The 22,455-nt window shown below is 40.6% G+C and overlaps 1 protein-coding gene and 1 long non-coding RNA gene across 3 annotated transcripts in view; one reads left to right on the top strand and one right to left on the bottom strand.

Annotated features, from left to right (window-relative positions):
* The window catches only part of LYPD6 (LY6/PLAUR domain containing 6), a 130,578-nt gene extending 113,611 nt beyond the window's left edge, over positions 1-16,967 (bottom strand). Inside the window, exon 1 of one of the 2 annotated variants that reach the window (XM_066346106.1) lies at positions 16,848-16,967. The gene's annotated coding sequence lies outside the window, so the exon portion shown is untranslated. Of the gene's footprint in view, positions 1-14,976; positions 15,056-16,847 lie in introns of those variants that run through there. The other variant, XM_066346107.1, reaches the window with a different exon arrangement.
* Positions 16,968-17,350: 383 nt separating this feature from the next.
* Positions 17,351-22,455, top strand: part of LOC136378796 (uncharacterized) — a 41,274-nt gene continuing 36,169 nt past the window's right edge. Inside the window, exon 1 of the long non-coding RNA XR_010746641.1 lies at positions 17,351-17,790. This is a non-coding gene — a long non-coding RNA (uncharacterized lncRNA). The remainder of the gene's footprint in view (positions 17,791-22,455) is intronic.

Below are 22,455 nucleotides of genomic sequence, written 5' to 3'. Positions count from 1 at the left end.
TTCCAGGGAAAGCATACTATGTTCCTTAGATTTATCACTAGATGAGTCAAGTTATTCAGTAATCTGCCTCTGGATAAAACAGCACATAATTTTGCTCAAGTTTACTAAAATTTTCATTTCTCTAAAATTCAAGAGTAAAAGAAAGTTGCTAATAAATTATAAATTTCCCACAGAGTTACTTTGGGGAACATAAAGTTACGAGAGGAACTAAATTCAAATTCCAGCCCGCTTACTAAAAGATGAAATGACCTCTTGATTGTCTGTGAAGTCTGTGGAACATCTGTTTTGATAACATATGTACTTAAAATTCCCCACATGTCAGTTTCAAGTTACTACAAAATGTAAGGCAGCACCAGCTGCAAGGATTAGGAAGAAAAGCTGTTAGCAAAGTGTTGGAAAATGTTTGAGATTTTAATGAGACCCAAGACTCACTACATTTGCACATCACAATCCTAGGAAATTAACTGCAGAGACTAGAAGTCCTTCCTCTTCCACGTGTGAGAAACCTATCGTGATCCTGGTATGTTTTCCCTACTACTTTCCTACTAAGGAACTACGGTGTGTTTAATTCTAGTACCTTTTAAACAAAAGGACCTCCTCTCATTATTTCTACCCCTTCAAATAGTATCCACCTGCAAGGACCAGTTCAAATCTTACTTTCCATGAAAGTTGCTTCATCTCTTCTAGCCCACAAATCCGTACTTCTCTGCACCTATATAAATATTAAAGGACCACACAGCTGCCACTTAATAGTCCTCAGTCTGCTCTGCCAAGCTAATCTCACCTCCTGCCTGAGGATCTGCTCCTGCTCCATGGTTTGTACAAACATAATGAAGCTCCCAAAATTATATCTCAGCCCAGATTCTTTCCTTGAATTCATATACATATTTCCAACCACCTGCTCTGTACCATTTGGAAGCCTAAGAGGCATCTCAAATGTCAACTGTCCAAAGCTCAGCTGATCCTCTTCCAAATCTGCCCCTACTCAGCCTTCCCATCTTCATAAATGACAACCAACCCTTCTAGTTATCAGATCCCAACACTTGAAACTACCTTTACCTCTGCTTTCTTATTCACGTCCCACCTCCCGCCCTTTGGTAAATCTTATCTCTTCCACTCTTTTCAAATAGACAAGGAATGCCCCTTATCACCACCTGCACTGCAACCTCCTGGATCTAAACCAGCATCATCTCGAGTCTCCCAACAGCCTCATCCCACCCGTGCCCTCCCTCCTACTACTACTTATTCTCACAGTTGCCAGTGATCTTTTAAATCATACATTTTATCAGGTCATTCCTTATACAAATATTTTTTTAATGGTTCCCCAACTCACCAATAGGAAGGAAGGAAGGGGGGAGGGAGGAAAGGAAAGGGTAAAGGGAAGGGAAAGGGAAAGGGAAGGAAAAAGGAAGGGAGGGAGGAAGGGAGGAAGGGAGGGAGGGAGAGAGGAAGGAAGGAAGGGAGGGAGGGAGGGAGGGAGGGAGGGAGGGAGGGAGGGAGGAAGGAAGGAAGGGGAAGGAGGAAGGAGGAGGAGGAGGAGGAGGAAGGAAAGACTCTTTACAACAACCTCTAAGGCCCGCTGCAATGGACGGCCTGCCTCCCTATGACCTTTCACTACTCTCCTCCTGGCCTACTCCATGCCCGCCACTGGTCTCCTTGCTGTTCTGAGAGCAAGACATACATTATGTCACCAAAGCACCTTTGCATTTCTGCCTGGAAGGCCCTTCCTGAACAGGTTCCCGTGGATCTCTCCCTTACCTTGTCCAGGTGCTCATAGGACACCTTCACAGAGGTGTCTTCCATAACCACCATATTTAACCCTTTGAGTAGCACAAACGTTCATGTACGTCCTCATGCCTCCTGAACATCCAAAGCACGATTGATTTATTTTAAAAATATGTAAGGCAACATTAAAAAAAGGCAAACGTATGTTTTTCTTGTTTCCATAAATTGGTTATCAAACAAACATGATTTTTAAGTTAATGAAACTGGAACTGGAGCTAATTTTATATTTTGAAAAATAAACTCACTCCCAGGGGTGAGTGAGCATGAAAAAACTCACTATTCAAAGGGTTAAAGTTACCAACTGCCTTCTGCCCCCACCCCCAACACTCCCTCTTCCTCTTCCCCACTGCAGTTCCTCCCTAGCACTTATCACCATTTAACATAATGCATATTTTCCTATTGATTTCCTTATTTTCTGCTTCTACCTGTCTATGGATTTTCATGAGTCTTATTCAATGCTTTATCCCCAAAGACTTTCGCCTGTTTCATTCACTATTGTGTTTCTACCTTGAACTGTGATTGGTATAAGCTGGTCCTCAAACACATAAAGAAAAAGAGAAAGAAAACAATTCCAAGTTCTATAAGAACAGATGCCATGCCTTATCCTTCCTTTTTATGTCATTGGGTAAGGCCCAGAAAAGAAGTACTTGTTGCATGATTATGGCCACATTTGCATTGGCAAATGTTACATATTAGGTCATTCAAATTGCTGGACATGTTAAATGTAGACTGTGTTGATGCAATTCAATATGTGACTATTTTTAAAAACATGTCAAAGCTATTTAAACTTAAGCTCATAATCTCTATTCAAGTATGAATAATTCTCAAAATCATCAAGAAGAGACAGTTTCTTAAGTGTTCTCCAAAAAATGACACAAATACCTACCCAAAAAAGATGGGACAGAAAACTCCAGTATTGTCATGTATTGGGTATATTACAGCAAACAAAATCAATGTCAATGCCAAGCCACAAAACAAGTCATTTGGGTTCTTGTGCCAATAGGTTGATTATAAAAATGGATAAATGCTTTTGATAAATCAACTCCACTTTGGCAAGCAGTAATGTTGGTGATGACCTAGATAAACTGTTAGGGAGTAATGGAAATCAGGGAATACAACAGAGGAAAGAAGAGCTTTTCCTTTCCTCTGTCTGAAAAGACAAGGGTGTATACTCTGTCATCTCCCAAACAACTAATGTTTAACTAGGAAGACTTACTAGTGAATGAGTCTGAACAATGGCTGAGAAGACTTAGTCTTTTTACATGTTCAGGGTGTTGCCTATAAAACACCAACAATCAAGTACAGACCAAATGCAAACTAGATTCTTTTCCATTTGAAAAGGTTATGCAGAAAGATTCATAGAATACTTTGTCCATAAATGACTGAGTGTTCCAAAAGATGAATGCTGTAACTACCCAGAACAAACCCCACTTCATGGTTTTACGGCACCTAGTCCCATAGTTCCCATAGTTCAGTCCCACAGAAAGCATCTCATTCCTACACAAGAGGACCCCGCTCTCTTCCAAAGTTTATTGAGCTATTGCAGAACAGAACCAACTAACTATACAGATACATCTGTTCTGTCTTGTGAAATCTGTATAAAAATTTCTATACAATTCTTTTGTCAGTATACTTTTATAAGAACAGGAAAATAAACATGATGCTAATTAACATCATGTTTGTGGGTTATAAAAATTTTACTTTTAATTGTTGAAAATAGTGTTGTATGCCAGGCAACGGTTACATTATTGGCATGACAGTGGTGACAATTATAGGAAGCACTGCCCATTAACTGATCTGTTCACTTACTCAGCAAACACGGATTGAGTAAGGAGGATCTCTGCTCGTCAAATATCTGTGGAGCATCTACTCTGCGCTAGGGCTTGCAACGAGTGAACTAATGTACTGTAACTGATTTAATGTAACTGTAAAGGAAAATTAGTATCCAATTTTAGCTTTTGTATCCTAATGTTACCTAATAAACTATTTCTTAAAAATATATAAATGAATATTCCAAATTGAAAAAAATATATAAAGGAAACCAAACTCATAAGTTACCTAAGGGTTATCTATAGAGATTCATATTATTCTAATTTTAGAGAATTCACAAACTACAATGATTATAATATGAAAATATCCACTGTGAGCTTTTTACTCTTTCTAACCCAAGAGATTACAGATGACCACGGTGTATTCCCTCACCCCAACAACCCCTGGAGAGGAAGCTATTTTTATTTTATTTTATTTTATTTTATTTTATTTTATTTTATTTTATTTTATTTTTAAGTGAGGGGAGGGGAGATAGTGAGACAGACTTCCTCATGCTTCCTGACCGGGATCCACCTGGCAACCCCCATCTAGTGCCAATGACCAAATCAACCAAGCCATTGTCAGCTCCTGAGGCCAATGCTTAGATCAACTTAGCCACTGGCTACAAGAGGGGAAGACAGAGAGTAGAGAGAGGGAGAGGGGGAGAGAAGCAGATAGTCACTTTTCCTGTGTGCCCTGACTGGGAACCAAACCCAGGACATTCATATGTCGGCCCACTCTATCCACTGAGCCAACCAGCCAAGACTGAAATGGAGCTATTTTTGTAGTAGGCGGTGCAACCCAGCCCTAGCCATGCTGTGCCCTGGACATCCACACATATGTCCACTCCCCACTCCGTTCTCAGAACACCGTAGCTTTTACCAGCAGTTCATCAAGTAAAGGGTGAATCTAGCAGAAGCCGAACAGAAAATTCAAGATTAGTATTCACGGGGCAAGGTGTGAAAACATCTTCTGTAATCCTGAAGATGAAGGGAAGAACAGTGCACATCTGTATATACTCAGTATTCGTCTTTTCATCTTTATGTTACAGGTCTGTGATTAATTGCATTGCTCTGTTCAGAAATGCGTTTGTCAGAATAAAATCTAGGTCTTTTATAAATTGTTCTTTTCTGAAATATTATCCCTTCTATTAATATAAATGTTTCAATATTTTATTAGGGTATATCTGTGTTTGGGAATTCATTATTTGGGTTTTGACTGCCTGTGACTTTACATATCTAAATAAATATAAAAGTAAAGAGAAAATGCATAGCTTGCAGGTTTGCATTATTTCAATAGTACTGTTCTCTTAAAGCAGATGCAGAAATTTTCTAACAGCACATATTGATGAAAAGGTTTATATATAACACAAACTCTTCAAGAGAAGGACAGGCTAGCTAGAAAAGATACAGGAGGAGAGCTGAACTGTCTAATTGTGGATTCACAGAACTTAAATCCCAGAGGGACCTCAGACACCAGCTAGTCCGATATTTGGTGGGGCACAAGACACTTGACCCTCAAGATGAATCTTCAAAATAGGTTCCATTGTGAAACAGATTTGGGATTCACTAAATGGTGCACCTCCTTTCAGATATTTAGGTACTAAAGGTCCTGAAAAGCCTTGTAATTAAAAAACATTATTTTTGGCCCTGGCCAGTTGGCTCAGTGGTAGAGCGTCAGCCCGGTGTGTGTTAGTCCCGGGTTTGATTCCCAGTCAGGACACACAGGAGAAGCGCCCATCTGCTTCTCCACCCTTCCCCCCTCCTTCATGTCTCTCTCTCTCTCTCTTCCCCTCCTGCAGCCAAGGCTCCATTGGAGCAAAGTAAGTCCAGTGCTGAGGATGGCTCCATGGCCTTCGCCTCAGGCACTAGAATGGCTCCAGCAGCAACAGAGCAGGGCTCCAGGGCCCCAAATGGGCAAAGCATCACCCCTTGGTGGGCATGCCAGGTGGATCCCGGTTGGGCGCATGTATGATTCTGACTGCCTCCCCATTTCTAACTTCAGAAATATACAAAAAAAAACAAACACAAAAAACAAACAAAAAAAACATTATTTAACCTATTGTTTCTGGACATATTTGACCATTGTACCTTTTTTCCCTTCAATATTCCACAGACCAGTGTTTCTTCTTATAGATCCTACTCTAGAAATGCTGATCTACAATAATTTTATAAATGAGGAAACTGACATTTAAAGAACTTAACTGGCTTGTCCAAAATCTAGTAATTAATTAGTGGTTGATAATTGAGCAAATATTGAATAGCATAATGAAAGTTTAAATTAAAAATGGGAAATAAAAAAAAAATCAAATGTCCCAACATCTTTCCTTTCTGACCTCACTGCAACTTACTTGCCTCCTCTGTGCTTCCGTCTCAGTCCCCTTGGACTCTGATATCCCCTCGATGTTACTTGCCTACTTGGCCAGTACACGTGGCTATCAAGCAACTTAGATTTATTCATTAGCAAACATATCCATCCACTCTGGGGAACCTGTTAACAGTGATCTTTCAGACTCTTGGTAAGTCAAGACACTGACTTACCGAAGGAGTGGCTTTAATGGAGGCCATGACAGGGGACACAGCTGATAATGAAGGCAGATGGAGCTTGGTGGTTCTCTTCAAATTTATCTGTTTACTTAGGACTCCTCCAGATCAGATCAGAATCAGACATGATCAGAAAGTTTTCTTAAACCGATTGTAAAGTGCTGATCTTTTCTTTATTGTAAGTCCTTTAGCTCTTCCTTTCTTTTCCTTCCCCTTTTCTGTGTTCAAACTTATTCAGCATGCTGCTTCTCCTGGAGAGATCTAAAACCCTCAGGCAATGTCACAGCTGCCCAGAAGCTATAAGAAATGAGTTTACCCGTTTATCTTCAATGTCTTCTGGGTGCTAAAACACTCTTCATTTCTTCAATTTGCATGGCCTCGCTAAAAATTACCCCTTCTAGCAAAGATCTCTCCTATATAGCTCCCAAGTCAAGAAATACCTATCTTTAAAATGCTATTCCACTATATGATATGTATTTCTCTTCATTTAGAAAGTTGAGCCTCTGAATAGCTTTGGTGGGAAATTTTTTTTCATCCTGTTTATTCCCACTCACCTGGCTTGCCTACACCCATGAATAACAACGTTGGCAACTGTAGAAGATGAACCCCGAGTTGTTTCTCAGAACTGGGTGGAGTTGATGCTGAGCCAGCCACATCTCACCTGCTGCTCTTAAAACAACATTTCAAGTCATCTGGCTGTGATTCCAAACTGCGACAATAGAACAGGAAGAAGAACACTGGCTGTTAGAAATTAAATAGATCTAGCTGTGTGTAGTTCTCAGTTTAAAAAGTGACAGCTCTAACTATATGTTATTCTCTTCTATGAGACAATTCATGAAAGAGTTTTTCAATAGCATAGAAGCACTTTGTATATCTTCACCTATATATACCACGTTTGATATGTTGTTCTCTATTTTATTCTATTAGAATAAGGATCAAATACATTGGATGTATGCTACATTCCTAGCTAGGTAGCCACCATGTAACCAGGAGAGAAAAAACACTATTAAGGCAGTAATATATGACATATGAATAATTAAATCTGGGTGATGGGAAAGAAAATGATTATTTTCTTCCTTGATCTTCTGTTTTCTGTTTAATAGAAATTATCTGAATACTTTTAAAAGCACAGTACAGCTTAGTAGGAAAGTGGAAAGAAGCCAGCTTTTGATTTCCACCTGTGAACATGGCATTTGCAACTTTCCCAAGTCCTAGGTCATGGTGATCAACAGCTTACCCAGAAGTTACCTAGGAAACAACAGCAGGAAAGTGTCTCAGAGGAAAATGGTCCCAGCTTGTGGTACTTGTTTGTTCTTTGGGGACATCCAGAGAACCAAATAAAGTGGCAGCTGTCATAAAATACAAAACCTACTCCTTCCATTTAAACTCATCTTTTGTTATTCCTCCTCCCTTCTCCTCAATCTTTATAGCTTTTTCGCTATGAAAGTTGTGATTCTATTCCATATATTTAATGAGAGCTTACTCAGTGCAAGACAATATGCACATGCTGGCATTCAAGAGAAATAAGACATTATATAAATAATAAGCCAGAATGTAAAAAGACATGATGTCAGTACAGAATACAGGTACAAGTAAAAGTAAAATTTACACTAATGGAGAAATCAGGAGAAAGGGCTTCTTTGGGGAAATTGCATTCGAACTAGGTCTTACAGAATAACAAGGATTGTCAATTGAGAAATAATAGATGGAAGAACACTCCTGGCCAAGGACATGTTTGACCAAGAACAAGTCAGAATTGCTGCAGAAGTTCCTATAAATTCATTTGTTTGGGTGACTGAAAATATGAATTAAAAGAATTCCACAAAAGAAAATTCTTCTATGAAGTTATAGATAAAAGAAAAACCATGAACTTCTAATACTATTCCTTTGATCTTGTATGGAAAGACACTACATAAATACATAATTTTTTTTTTTTACAGAGACAGAGAGAAAGTCAGAGAGATGGATAGACAGGGACAGACAGACAGGAATGGAGAGATGAGAGGCATCAATCATTAGTTTTTCGTTGTGCATTGCAACACCTTAATTGTTCATTGATTGCTATACGTGCCTTGACCGCGGGGCCTTCAGCAGATCGAGTAACCCCTTGCTGGAGCCAGCGACCTTGGGCTCAAGCTGGTGAGCTTTTGCTCAAACCAGATGAGCCCGCGCTCAAACTGGCGACCTCGGAGTCTCGAACCTGGGTCCTCTGCATCCCAGTCCGACGCTCTATCCACTGCGCCACCATCCGGTCAGGCCAGAATATTATTTTTAAGTGTTAATATTTTTATAACACTTGAAAGTAAATTTTTGTACCTTCAAGATGGAAAACTTCTAGGAAATTAAATGTATTCTGCATGGAGAATTAAGTCAAAGAACAGCGTAGCAAGAAGAGAAAAAATTCAAGGGAGAAGTGCTAGATCTTTTACATTATTTACTATAGAGCTCATGGTCTCAGAAGCCAAGAACTCTGTCTGCTTAGCTTAGTTGGTTCTAAATACCAGTATTATGCCACCCTTTCAGTTGTTCAAAACTATTTTATTAGATCAGCATTAATGAGCAGTTTTAAATGTCAAAAATATATGTTGGTTCCAACTCATCTGGGAATTTAAAGTTTAATTAGGGCAGCCCCTTGATTTTATAGTTCAAGCAAATAAAGCTCCGACAGTGGGTGACTAATTTGCTAAAGGTCACCCAACTAATGGTAACCAGTTAAACTGAAGGAAACTAAATAACTTGCCCAAGGTCACACAGTTGGCAACTGGTGGGGCCAGAATTATAACACAGGAAATTCTAGGCCTCAAACTTTCACTCTACACTCCTCTCTGCCAATGAAAAATTAACTGGATCTCTCACAAGCAGGTAGAGTCCTGTAGATGAAAAGCTATACATATAAAGAGTAGATGGTAATAAATGCTACTATTATAAGTGCAAGTAAGTGTATACATTATCTAAATTGCTTTAATGACAAAAAAGAACTAGTATTTCTAGATGTCTTGATGGAAACTTCAATAATGTATATATTTACTAATTTATTATACTATTTGATACTGGAAAAAGAAAAAGAAATGAGGTGAGAAAAAATCAATCTTTATTTCTCCTGCTTTTCAGGGCATAAAAATATTGAAAGGTATATTTTTAAATGTTCACCCAAAATCCTACCACTCAAACACATTAACTATATTGTTATTTAATCATTTAGAATGCTTATAATTCAAGTAATAATCGATTTCAAAAAATGGCAGGGATAGGATAATCATGGCATTATGAATTCTTATAGCTATGGCTTCTAAAAGGTCTATCAAAATATGAAGATTTCACACTCAATAATTTTATTTCACCTAACAACCCATTCTTTATGTGGTAATCATTCATGCATACGCCAAGATACTTTTTGAACCTATTTTTAATTTTAGCCTTCAACCTCTCTTGGCAAAAGAGAGAGTATGTGGACTGCAGGTCAGGAGAAAGTAGTGTTTGAGCTCATTGTTCTCTGTCTAAAATCCAGTATCAACAGATGTGTTCTAGTTTTTTATTTTCATGTAAAATAATCCAGTTTGATATAGAGAGTGTTTGCATGAGAATTTGACTTCCTATATCTGTTCAGCTCTTCTTTTGAAGCAACTTAATTAGGGTAAAAATGTCAACTAGACTGGTAGCATGGTAGCTAGTCACCAGTTATAACTACGACTCCCTAATTGGTAGACTGAGAGAAAACTAAAATTACCTGATGGAGACATCATACTTGGGCATCTCTGAGGGACCGTGAGTCTAGAAATTCTGAATATAGCTTATAGGATTTTGGAAGCTTTTGTCTATAGAACCTTGTTATAAGAGATATCAGCTCCTAAGCCAGCGTGGTTCCCACACCTGTCCAATGGGGATCTTATTTCTTCACTCCTGAACTGTGCTACAGGAGCTGCTAAGCATCCACAAAGAAATGTCTGGTGGCAAACAGTGGTCCCTGACATGTAGCCTCTGTTTAAACTTGTGTCATGTGTGACCAATAGTAGTCTTGGAGCCAGACTACTTGAATCTAAGAAGATTGCAGCAACCTCATAATGTGCAGACAAGAGTTCTATCCCATGAGTCTTTGTTTTACCAACCCAAAGTTCTTTTCTTTATATTCTGTCATCAGATAATAGCCACCTCCCCCAACTCCTCACCACAATCCTGGCCATTGCTTAATCATTGAGTACTTTCACCTGGTTCCTTCATGTCTGTCTTATTTCAGGAATAACAATAAGAGTTGCATGCATCAACATATATAACAGATTTTATATAATAAGATAAATTCATCTGTTCCTCTGTTAAGATTCTTTCTGCCAATACAAGGGATATTCCTGCATATTTTGAGCACAGCACCTTATTAAGCAGATGTTGGAAAACAATTGAAAGTGACTCACAGGTTTCCTCTAGAGATCTGCTGTTAATATTCAGTTGTTAACATTTAATAATTTGTGGTACAAATTTCTCTCTTGCAAAGATTGTAGCTTACCAGGAAGGGCCAGAGCTCACTGGGATCACATGCACTAGGGTCTAAAGCAGGGAAGAAAGGTGGTGAATCCAAGGCCAGAGAAAAGTAAAATCCAGAGCCAAGGAAAGAAATAAAACCCCAGTCCAAATACACAAGAATGTGAACTAAGAGATGGAAGCAGGCGGCAGGACCTGGATCGAAACTTGGGAATAAGCCAGAGGATCCTAGATGAGCAACACAAACCATTTTTGTGGCCTAGTTCCTACATGGTACAAAGAATGTAAGGATGACTTACAGATCACAATTAAATTAAGACTTGAATGAATCATAGGACTTCAGAAGATAAAAAGGGCTCTAAGATCTCTTCTTATTTCAAATCTCTGTGAAGTTTAGGAGAGCTTTCAGCCCTTTCATTAAATTCAAAAACATTCAATGTATGTATTGGGAGACTGTTTGTGCCAGGCATGTAGGTAAGCATTATGGAGTCAGAATAGAAAGAGACAGCCTTGGTCCCTAACCTCAAGGGGCTTATACGCTAGAAAGAACTCAGCAGTCCTTCCATTAAGTTGGCTCTTCATATCCTGATAGTTATGGAAAAAAAGGAACACCTTTCAATTTCTCAGTTCTTACTATCTGAAGACAGCACACTTTTCCCGAACACCAAAGACAATAAAAACATATTTAAACATGTTGCCTTTCACATATAGGGAATTCAGGAGAAAACACAAGTAAAATTTTCAATTACAGGTTTGTAGAAAACATAGAAATGATATGCAGATGAGCTTTTCTTATAGTTAGACTTATAAAATTGGAAGTTATAATACTACATCTTATTTTCAGAGCACCTTCTCTTGTAAGAGCAATACATGTTCATTTTAGAGAATTTGGAAAATCTGTAGGAAAACAATAAAAACATTTGCAATGCCATAAATCCTAGAGATAGTCACTGTTAATATGTTGGCATTTCTTTCTATGAACAAATAAGTAGAGAAGATTTACATAAAGTTACTCAACTACTCATTTTAAATGGTATCACACTAGTATAGAATTATATACCTTACACTTTTCTTAATACTGGCTTTAACTTGCTACCACACTTATTTTTTAGAGAGCTGAGAAAATATTATCGAGCTCTGTTGACTGCTGATGGAAACAGAATTAAAACCATCTCTTATAAATGTGTTTGCCATTGCTTTTCCTAAGTATCTTCAATCTTCCATTTTGACTTGAATCTTCTATTATTTTTATTCCCATTTAGATTTTCTTGTAAGTTATTCCTATGGTTCAACTTTATCAGTTTGGTTTTTGCTTATGCGTAAGGACTGCACACCACCTATATACATTTATAAAATTAAATAAAACCATCCCCAAACTACTTCCTAGAAGAGCCTATTTGTCACTCAGAGAAGTGTCTTTTTATCCACACTTTGTTTCTTCTTGCTCCGCCAAACAGAGAAGGCCATGAGTAGGGAAGGAACTAGAATTTGAAATCTGGTCAGGCTTTTGGAAAGTTTAAAAATACCGCATTTTCTGTAGCTGCAAACATATTATCTCCTTTCACTGTATTATTCTCCTTTTATACAAAATTAGTTGTTATTTGCTATAATCTCTGTTTGCTTTAAAGACTGATCTCCCAATTGTCCACAGAGACGTGGATCTGGTTTGATGGCTGGATCCAGGGTCCTCCCTGAAATCCTTCCTGATGAGATCCCCCCAAGGATGCCAGCCAATACCCTAGATAACCATCACTTATACATTAAGTTTCTTCAACACACTTGGGTGACGGCCATCTAGTCTTGGTGATTTAGCTGCATCTAGTCTGTTGATTAGGTTTGGAATATTCTGAGCACTCGCCACTTCCTGATATATTACCTCCAATGTGTTTACTGCTTGAGAATGTCTAGGTGTAAAACTATTATTCAGCAAAATCAGAAGCACAGAATTCATTTACACTGTATATTCTTCTTATATCGGAGTATGTGTTTAGTAAGATATAAGCCAAGTGCTTCTACAATTCTCATTTCACAGTATTTAAGAGTCTTTCATTATATACATAGTCTTGGAAATCCACTGCAAGGATTTTTTTCAAATTCATTTTTGTTATCTCATTTTTAGTGTACCTGGGATCTCTCACCCTTTATGGGCTCAATTTAATAACCTGACTCTTCAAATGTTCCTTTCCATTTCATGTATCTAAGTAAGCATTCTTTATTTTTATTTTCTTCTTTTTCTATGTGTTTTCAAAGAGCTTGAATACAAGACCTTTATTTTTCATAAGTTCCCATAAGGAAATTCATATACTCCCCACATTCCTATGGGTAATTTAAGTATTCTTTCCATTTTTTCCCCTGACATGTCTGCATTTGAATTCTCTTTTAGAGAACTGATATGTACTTCATGTCTTTCTTTAGAGTTCCCTCCACCATTAGAATATGGAATGGCGTGGAATGGCGTGGAATGGCGTGGAATGGCGTGGAATGGCATGGAATGGCATGGAATGGAATGGAATGGAAATATCTATCACTCATCAGTATATACTCCAATTTGTATTGCATCTGCTAGGCACCCAGCGAACATTTCCTGAATGTTCGATTTCCTAAATGCAAGATACCAAAAGTTAACACTCATCAAGCATCTACCAGGTGTCTGTCATGTTCCATGCTATGCACTTAACATACATCATGTTATTGTTATTAACTTGCAGGCACTAGACTGTAACCTTCATTGGCAAGGAATCTGTCTGCGTAACCCTAGCACCTAGAGCAATGCTGTCATACAGTAGATGCTCATTAAATGTTGCTGCATGAATAAATTGAAAATCTGTATTAGTTAGGTGCCATTATTATTCATGCTTTACATATAAGGAAACTACAGCAAAGAGAGGTACAACCACTTTCTTAAGTCCCATGGTTAGTATATGTGAAGCCAGGACTTGAACCCAAAGTCCATCTACTTAACTATGATTTACTACTAGTAAACTCAATACCTACCGATATTAATGTACACAAAATAATTCTATTCATCCTAGTAAATAGTATGCAATGTCAAAAACAAATATTGTGAGCAATGATCTTCCAAGAAAATATTTTAAAATAATGAGTTTTAATTAATACATTACACTCTCCCCTTTTGCACTTTCACTTTTCTCAGTTTCAGTAACCCACGGTCAACCACAGTTTGAAAATATTAAATGAAAATTTTCATAAATAAATAATTCATAAGTTTTAAATTGCATACTATCCTGAAGCATGATGAAATCCCTCACAGTCCTGCTCTGTCCTGCCTAGGACATGAATCATCCCTTTGTCCAGCATATCAACACCGTATACATTCCCTGCCTATTAGTCACTTAGTAGTTCTCTCGATTAGCAGATTGATTGACTGCCTTGCTATTACAGTATCTGTAATCATGTAACCCTTATTTTATGTAATAATGACTCCAAAGCCATTCATATTATTTTTACTATAGCATATTGTTATAATTGCTCTATTTTATTACTGTTGTACATCTTTTGCTATGCTTTATTTAGAAATTAAACTTTATCATATATATGACATATATATATATATATATATGAAAAAAACATAGTCTATAGAGTTTGGTACTGCCCATGGTTTCAGACATCCACTGGGTCTCATGGAACATGCACACTGCAGATAAGAAGGGTACTACTGTAATCAGATAGGCTCCTACTAGCAATGCAAGTAAAAACATGATTTCTCTTTAATCAATGTCTTCTGTTGCATTTGTACACTAGGTAATGAGGATTTCAGAACTTTTGATAAGTAGGTGTTTTGTTTTTTCCTAGAAGAATTCTGGGTTTATTTAAGTAATCTGTTTTGTCAACTCTATTTAAAATAAGAGTAGCACTAATAAAATAAGCACTTATTGGAGCTTCATTATAATTATCTATAGAGTTTATGAATAATTTGCTTATAATGTAGAAGACTTACATGTCTCTCAAACATCTCTGCCACTATTAGTCACCTGATTTCCTGAAATATTACCATTAGTACATCATTCTTTAGTGTTTTGATTCCTTGTATATTTAACAACTAATTAGTAAAAATAATATACCCCTTTGAAAAGGGTAGTTCTTTAAAACCGTCATTAGCATTCTTCTAAAATCTTTCTTAGCTCACACCTTGGCGGGAACTAAGCAATATTTAGCAGGGAGCAAAAGCCTTTTGCAAATGACACATAATGGTCCCAAAGCCATGGGTTGAATAGTAAAAAAAAAGGTGCAAAAATTAGAAATAGAAAGATATCAAAGATATGCCCCAGCATAAAGGAAGGGAGGGAGGGTGGGAGGGAGCGAAGAGCAAGGGAGGGAAGAAATTGGGGGTGGAGGGGGACTTGACTGGAACTTTGCTATTCCGCTTGGAAAAATCACTTAATGTCTGAGAGCCTCGGTTGCTCCACCTGTAAAATGGGGGTGATAAAAACATGACTTCCTCGCAGTCATTTTAACAGCAGATCTCAATATGCCATGTAATTTGTACGGCATAAAGCAATATATTGTATGGTGTTTTACGTGGCACTATTTGCTTGTAATCAGCCCATTTATGCATTCTGTCATATAAACATTCAAAGACTGTCAATAGTTTCAAAATATAGACCATGAATCATAGCTATCTTTTTTGTCTAGAAGCATTTCTGATATTTTTAACCCAAGGAACCAATTCACAAATTTAACAGCCTTTGTGTGCCTACACGCTCAGGATGCTTACTGTGCGCTCTAGGTACCAGAGTTCTGTAAAACCTCTGTTTAAACAAGGAAGCCTCTTTAGGTCCTGTCTCAACTCTGATGCTTTGGTCAAGGTGGAAACTAAAATTGAAAACAGATAGATGTTTTACATTTAAATGAGTTTAACATAAATGGACATTAAGCCATTTCATGGACGATTGCACAAATATCTTTTGCAAACTTGGTACACGTGAGCACAGACACAGTAACCATTAATGTCTTCTAGAGAAATAAGCTGCAGATCCAAAATTTTAAGCTGCTACCTGGAGTTCTCTCACTCAAAAGAAAATGTAATGGCTTTAAGGGAATTACTCTAATAATATCATGGCTTCTGCAATGGCTAGCCAGAGGAGAGCAGAACCCAGTGTGTGTCACCATAAGTCAATTTAACAATAAATAGCTTCCCCCTGGAGAATCTAAACTCCCTAGCCTCCCACAAAGAAAATTGAATTTTGGAGGTCACACCTTGGGTAGGTTACCAAAGGGAGAAGCTTAACATTCTTTTTGTCATATGCTCTGGGAGATCAGTGCTATTCTGCCAAAAAGTCATTACCAAAAATCTGCTTCTCTCTCCCCCAAACCCTCATCAAAAAAATTATTACAAGTCTTGTAGTCCTCGAGGAAATGAAAAATGATTGTGATACTTAAGATGCCAAGCCGGATATAATCATGTCAAACATCAAGTTTTGGATCCCGCAGGGAGGAGCAGGGTCAATACTGAGGAGCTGAGGGTGGGGAGAGAAGGAGAACTGTTAAGACTGTGGTGGGGGTCCGAGCGAAGTCAGAAACACCAACAGAGAGCTTTAGGCTAAAACTGACTTTTAGCCAAATATAAATCAACCCAACTGCTGTTACCGAAGAGAAAACCAAGTCGCCAAGTCAAACCAGGCGAAGCCCAGGCTCAGTGGGTGGAAGGCCCCTTGCCGAGCCGCTCGGGTGGGTGGTCGGGGGGCATGGAGAGTCCTCGCAAGGGCTGGAGGCGCCCCAGCACACTGCACCTGGGCAGAGGCTCCGGGTGGGCGCAGGCAGGCCACGGCCGCCCCCACCCCCGCCCACCCCGCAGCAACATGTGGGGCGCTGCATTCGCCGCCCGAGAACTCCCTCTGGCTAGAGTTCCCGGTAGACGAACGCTCGGCCCTGGGAAGGTGCTGAATTACTCTTGGGAAGGACTCCTCCGGCGGTGGACTTGGCTGCCCCTGACATTTCCATCCCACCTCGCGGCGCGCCGGCACTACACACACGCACACACACGCCCCTCCGGACCTGCCCAGGCTGCGCGCAGCGCCGGCTGCCCACTCCGAGGCAGCACCGGAGCCGATGCAGAGGCGAAGAGCCGGCTCCTCGGCCCCGGGGAGCTGTCTCCGCAATGGGCAGCTCCAGGGACTGAGCCCGCTCCCCGCTTGGCCCCGGCTCCGCAGTAGTTCGGGCCGCTGGCACCACCCCCATGTCCTTTTGTGCTCTCCCGGGAAGCCCGCCTCTACTTACCCGGGCTGCGTGCGGATTCCAGCCGCCAGCGGCAGCCTGCCGCCCCATCCCACGAACACTGCGGCGCCCCCTGAGTGTGCAATGCGGAGTCCCGCCAGCGCGCGGCCGGGGCCGAGGGGGCGGGAGGGAGCCGGGCGGGAGGAGGAGAGAGGGAGGGAGCACGCGGTGGGGAGAGGCGAGGGGCGTGAGGGGAGCGCGCGCCACTCCCACTCGCGCCGGGCACTCGTCGCCGCCTGCGGCCGCCGCGGGCCGCTCCGACCTCACAGGGCGCGGGTCCAATCAGCGCGCGGGGGCAGGCGAGCCCTCTGCGGGGCAGGCGAGCCCTCTGCGGGGCACACTCCGGGGCGGGCGTGCCGCCCCAACTCCCCAAGTGTCAGCCTGGGTGCCAAGTCCGGGAACTCTGGCCGGCTGGAGCGGACGGCCGGGCCCCGCGGGGCGCCCGCCTGTGCCCGGGCCGGCCGGGTGAGTGAGCCGAGGCCGGCGAGCGGACCCGGGAGGGTCAGAGACCTGCCCGTGCAGCCCGTTCCCAGGGAGCGTCCAAGACGGACAGTGTTTGCTCAGGTGGCAGCGGTTCCTTCCTGCGAGCGCCCCCTGAGCCGCCCGCCTCCCGGGGCTCTCAGCAGGGTGGTGGAAAGTCAGGCGGGGGAAATGGCCCCTGCCAACCCGAGCTTCCCGACACCCCGGGCCGCGCGGAACCCGTGAACTTTAGAATCCGAGCGGAATAGCAAGTGGAGCCCCGGCGCCAGGTCAGACCTCGCCCGCTTGGCGTTTGCAGTAGCGGACTTCGGCTGCGGGCGAATGGTGCACGGGGAAGCCGGTCTGCAACGCAGGTCTTCGCGAGCAAGTGGGAATTCGGCTGTGGGTTTTGGTGGACGTAATTCTCCCACCCTCTGCCACACCATTTCCCCCAGTAAAGCTTCTCCTCCTCCCAGCCTCTCATGAGGTATTGATTTTTCTCTTGTTTTAAATCTTGTTTGGCTCTCCTGCACTTTTCAATCCAGAGGGCTAGAGTGGAAGCGGAGCCCGGCCCCTAACTTCCTCCTATCCGAGCACCGCCGAGGGCTGGCGGGGACGGGGTGACTAGGGACTGTCTGGAGGAAGGACTCCGTAGGGCCACCTGGGAGCGAGAGCTGGCGACCCGGGGCGGGGGAGCGTCCCACCTCTCCAGGCACCTGGCTGCAGAGCTGCCTTCTCGAGGACAGCCCGCCCCAGTGGCTACATTTATCCTTCTTGGAAACTCCTCAGACTCCTCCTTGGACTTTGTATTCTTTGAATCTCCTGCCCCTACACCCTCTGAACGTAAAAATCTCTTTTTTTTTTTTTTCTTTTTTAAACTCCCTTCCCGTTCTCTCTGTTTGAAAGGACCTCGGATTACGTATTTTTTGGTTAAGAGCTTCTGGTCCTCAGACAGTTTTTCTCTTAGTGTATGTGCGCAGGTTTACATAAGCTCCGGGTTCAAGTGGGCAAGAATAACCAGCCCTCCTTTAGAGCTTTGGACACGCGAGGTGTCATGCGGAGCTGCCTCCCTGCGGGGTTAAATGAATTGAACGTGAATTATCCAAACTGAACCTGGAACTCTCAGTGACTCTGAGTTAGAATATGGTACTCATGAGGGCATGTCCTGGGTGTCATCGCTGCCACTTACTTAGTTTCCAGGGAAGATAAGATTCACCTGATTCCTTTTTAATTGAATCAGCTCATAGTTTAGGAAAAAACTTAATATTTGGGTTCAAAATGAAGTTCAATATATAACTGAAGTTTATGAGACTCAGTTCCTGGTGGAGATAGAATCCTTAGTATCTCTTTTTTTTTTTTTTTTTTTTTTTTTTTTTAATTTTTCTGAAGCTGGAAACAGAGACAGTCAGACAGACTCCCGCATGCGCCCGACCGGGATCCACCCGGCACGCCCACCAGGGGCCACGCTCTGCCCACCAGGGGGCGATGCTCTGCCCATCCTGGGCGTCGCCATGTTGCAACCGGAGCCACTCTAGCGCCTGAGACAGAGGCCACAGAGCCATCCCCAGCGCCCGGGCCATCTTTGCTCCAATGGAGCCTTGGCTGCGGGAGGGGAAGAGAGAGACAGAGAGGAAAGCATGGAGGAGGGGTGGAGAAGCAAATGGGCGCTTCTCCTGTGTGCCCTGGCCGGGAATCGAACCTGGGTCCTCTGCACGCTAGGCCGACGCTCTACCGCTGAGCCAACCGGCCAGGGCAGTATCTCTTTTTTTTAATGTATTTTTAAAAAGTGATAGAAAGATAAGCACTCAAAATGTCGGCAGGGGTTTCTCTGTGTGGTGGGATAATAGGCGATTTTTTTTTTAAGTTTTCTTCTTCATATTTTATCATATTTTCTCAAGAACATGTAACACTTATTATCCAGGAATATTGTGTAAAAACATCTTCATTCCAAACGCAGTACTCTTTAGGCATCCATCAGAAGAGCTAAAATATTAAATCTTCCTTCTGCTTCACCTTTCGGATCTCATCAGTCACCAAACCCCTTGCGTTCTGTCTCCGAAGGTAGCTCTCGGGTCGGCTCCTCCTCAGCCTCCTCTGAGGCCGCCCTGCACAGCCTCATCATTCCTTAGCAGCTGTCAGCAACTGCCTTAGCTGTTCCATCTCTTCCACCACAATGCTGCCCTTTCTCCTTAAGAATGACAAAGGTCACTTAATGTCACTTAAAAGCTTAAAATCTTTCAGTTCCCCCAATTCCGTGGCTATGAAGTTCAGACCTGGTACCTGGTTGGCATGGCCTTTCCTTCGCTGCCAGACCTCAGCCTTCCATGTCTGCCTCATCTGCTGCCTTCACACTTCCCTGCACAGGATGGTTCTGCCCCCTGCAACCTTTTGTCCTTTGCACACATATTATGTGACTTCACATGCCTGCCGCTAAGACTGTAGAGGACTGGGATGCTGCCCTTCTCTCCTTTACCAGCCCCACCCCCACTGGCAATTCCTATCTCTGCTGAAGCCTCACTTAAAATACCACCGTTTTTTTATAAAGCCTTCAAAACTGACAGGGCCAGAATTAGCAACTCCTCCTCTTTCTGTACTCCAATAGCAAGCACTTTATTTATTCAGTGACTATTAATCCAATTCCTATTATGTGTCAGTCACAATGAAGAAAACATGTATCATATTTATACTCCTGGAGCACACCATGGGAGAGACAAACGTTAAATCAAGTCACACAAATAAATAATTGTAAACTGAGATTAGTGTGATGAAACCACTACATATGCAAAAAGAAGCATAGTTTACTTTGAACATATGCCAACCATAGCGTTTACCATATTATATCATAATCTGTTTACTTTGTCCAAATTTCTATATCCTGTCATATTTATCTGTGTACTCCCATCTAGAACACTGTGCCTGGTTCATAGAAGGTGCTCAATAAATTTTTTAAATAAATAAATAGGTGAATAGCTGAATGGGTATTTGAAATACTCATGAAGCATTTAATTTTATGTATTGACATGCTACTGTTGTACAAAACCTAAAACACTTTATTTCTATTTTTAACAATTAGTATCAGTAGATCTTTATCATAGTACCAATTTGGTTCTGCTGGCATAAATTATCTAATTTATTCTTGTTTTTCCAAAATGTCTAATTTGTTCCTAAATGTCACATTTAGGAAATATAGCTAATGTACTATTTGTAAATACTCTATTGTTCTTGAGAGTATTCAAATTTACTCTTTTAAATATTTTTTAACATATAAAAAATTCAATTTTAAGACACAAAGCACAATCCTTAAAAGAATATATAAAATGGACTTTATCAAAACTAAAAATGTTTGCTCTGCAAACAAAACTGTTGAGCAAATCAAAAGACAAACATAGACTGGTATAAAATATTTGCAAATCATATACCTGACACAGGACTTGTGGCCAGTATATATAAAGAACTCTCAAAACTCAACAATAAGAAAACAACCAAAAATTTTCAATGAGCAAAAGATTCGAACATTTTACCAAAAAAAAGAAAGATAAACAGATGACAAATAGCACATAAAAAATGCTCATCATCATTAGTAATTAATGAAATGTTGATTAAACCACAATGAGATACTACTATACACTTAATAGAATGGCTAAAAAAATGACAACACCAAATGCTGATGAGAATGCTGAGCAATCGGAACTCTCATACATTGCTGGTAGGAATGCAAAATGGAACAGCCACTATAAAAATCATTTCACAGCTTCTATAAAGTCCAATATAATACTTAACAATATGACCCAATATTTATAGCAAATTTATAGCTAAAATCTTGAAACAACCCCCAAATCCCTCTACTGGGGAATAAATAAACTACTCAAAGATAAAAGAAGCTGTTGATACAAACATTATGTATGTGAACACATTATGTTAAGTGACAGGAAATAGACTCAAAAAGCTAAATGCATGCAAGATAAAAGAACTTAAGATTTTTCAAGATGATGGAGCCATAGTCTGAGGTCTGGATGATCTATATTTACATGAGGCAATTGTTTAAACCCTTGTTATTTCAAGTTCCTGTCACACATAGCTAAACCTCATATAACAAATGCATGAATTAATCAATTAGTGAAAATTTGATTAACTGTAGTATTTATGAAAGAAGAAACTATCTTATTCACTGGCATATTGCCAGTGCCTCGCACAATGCAGTACAGAGTGGGTACTCAATAAATATTAGTTAAATGAATAAACAGATAAGAATGAAGATAAAGTTGGGATTTTACGGAAATGTAACAAAATTTTCCATTCAGGTAAGTGCTTTCCCCTTCAAAGTAGTTACTTTGGCACATTAAATTTTCATTCCAGTGATGCTGTTCTTACTTCAGAATATATTCTTTCCCCTCTTTGCTTATTAAAATATTGCCCTTTCTTTAAGTAAAATTGGTTTCCTTAAGTAAATTATTCACTTTCTCTCAATAAGCAAACAATAAATTTAACATCTTAACATTTTACTCATTTATCAGCATATCAAGTTGTATTTAATTTATCTTCTTTTCCTCTATCACAAATACCAGAAATTTATATAATGTGTGCATGGTAAAAATGAAAATCCAGATTTTATGCAAAGCCTAAGAGATTTTGGCTCAAAAGACCATCATATTTCCAGACGTATCACTTATTGGACACTGATGGTTGACATTAAGTTCTTGAAATATCATTAAAATACTTCTGCTCTAACTAGTTTGCACAATCAAGTGATTTTTAAAAAATCATTTACAGTTAAGCTGCTGTTATGGAATTTATTATAAGGACTCAATCTTCTCTACCAGTTTTTCTACTAGGAAACAGTAATCCTGGCTACCAGGAGAGACTCCCTCAGTTTTTTGTTTGTTTGTTTCTTTGTTTTTTTTTTGTTTGTAGAGACAGACAGACTGGAAGGAAGAGAGATGAGAAGCATCAATTCTTCCTTGTGGCACCTTAGTTGTTCATTGATTGCTTTCTCATACGTGCCTTGACGGGGTGGGAGGGTGGCTAAGCTAATGGGGGGGGAAGTCTGCAGCAGACCTAGTAACCCCTTGCTCAAGCCAGCGACCTTGGGCTCAAGCTGGTGACTTCGGGGTTTCAAACCTGGATCCTCCATGTCCCAGTCGACACTCTATCC

The sequence above is a fragment of the Saccopteryx leptura genome, chromosome 7 (genome assembly GCF_036850995.1).
Source record: "Saccopteryx leptura isolate mSacLep1 chromosome 7, mSacLep1_pri_phased_curated, whole genome shotgun sequence".
Taxonomy (NCBI): Eukaryota; Metazoa; Chordata; class Mammalia; order Chiroptera; family Emballonuridae; genus Saccopteryx; species Saccopteryx leptura.
This window is presented reverse-complemented; position numbering and strand designations above follow the sequence as displayed.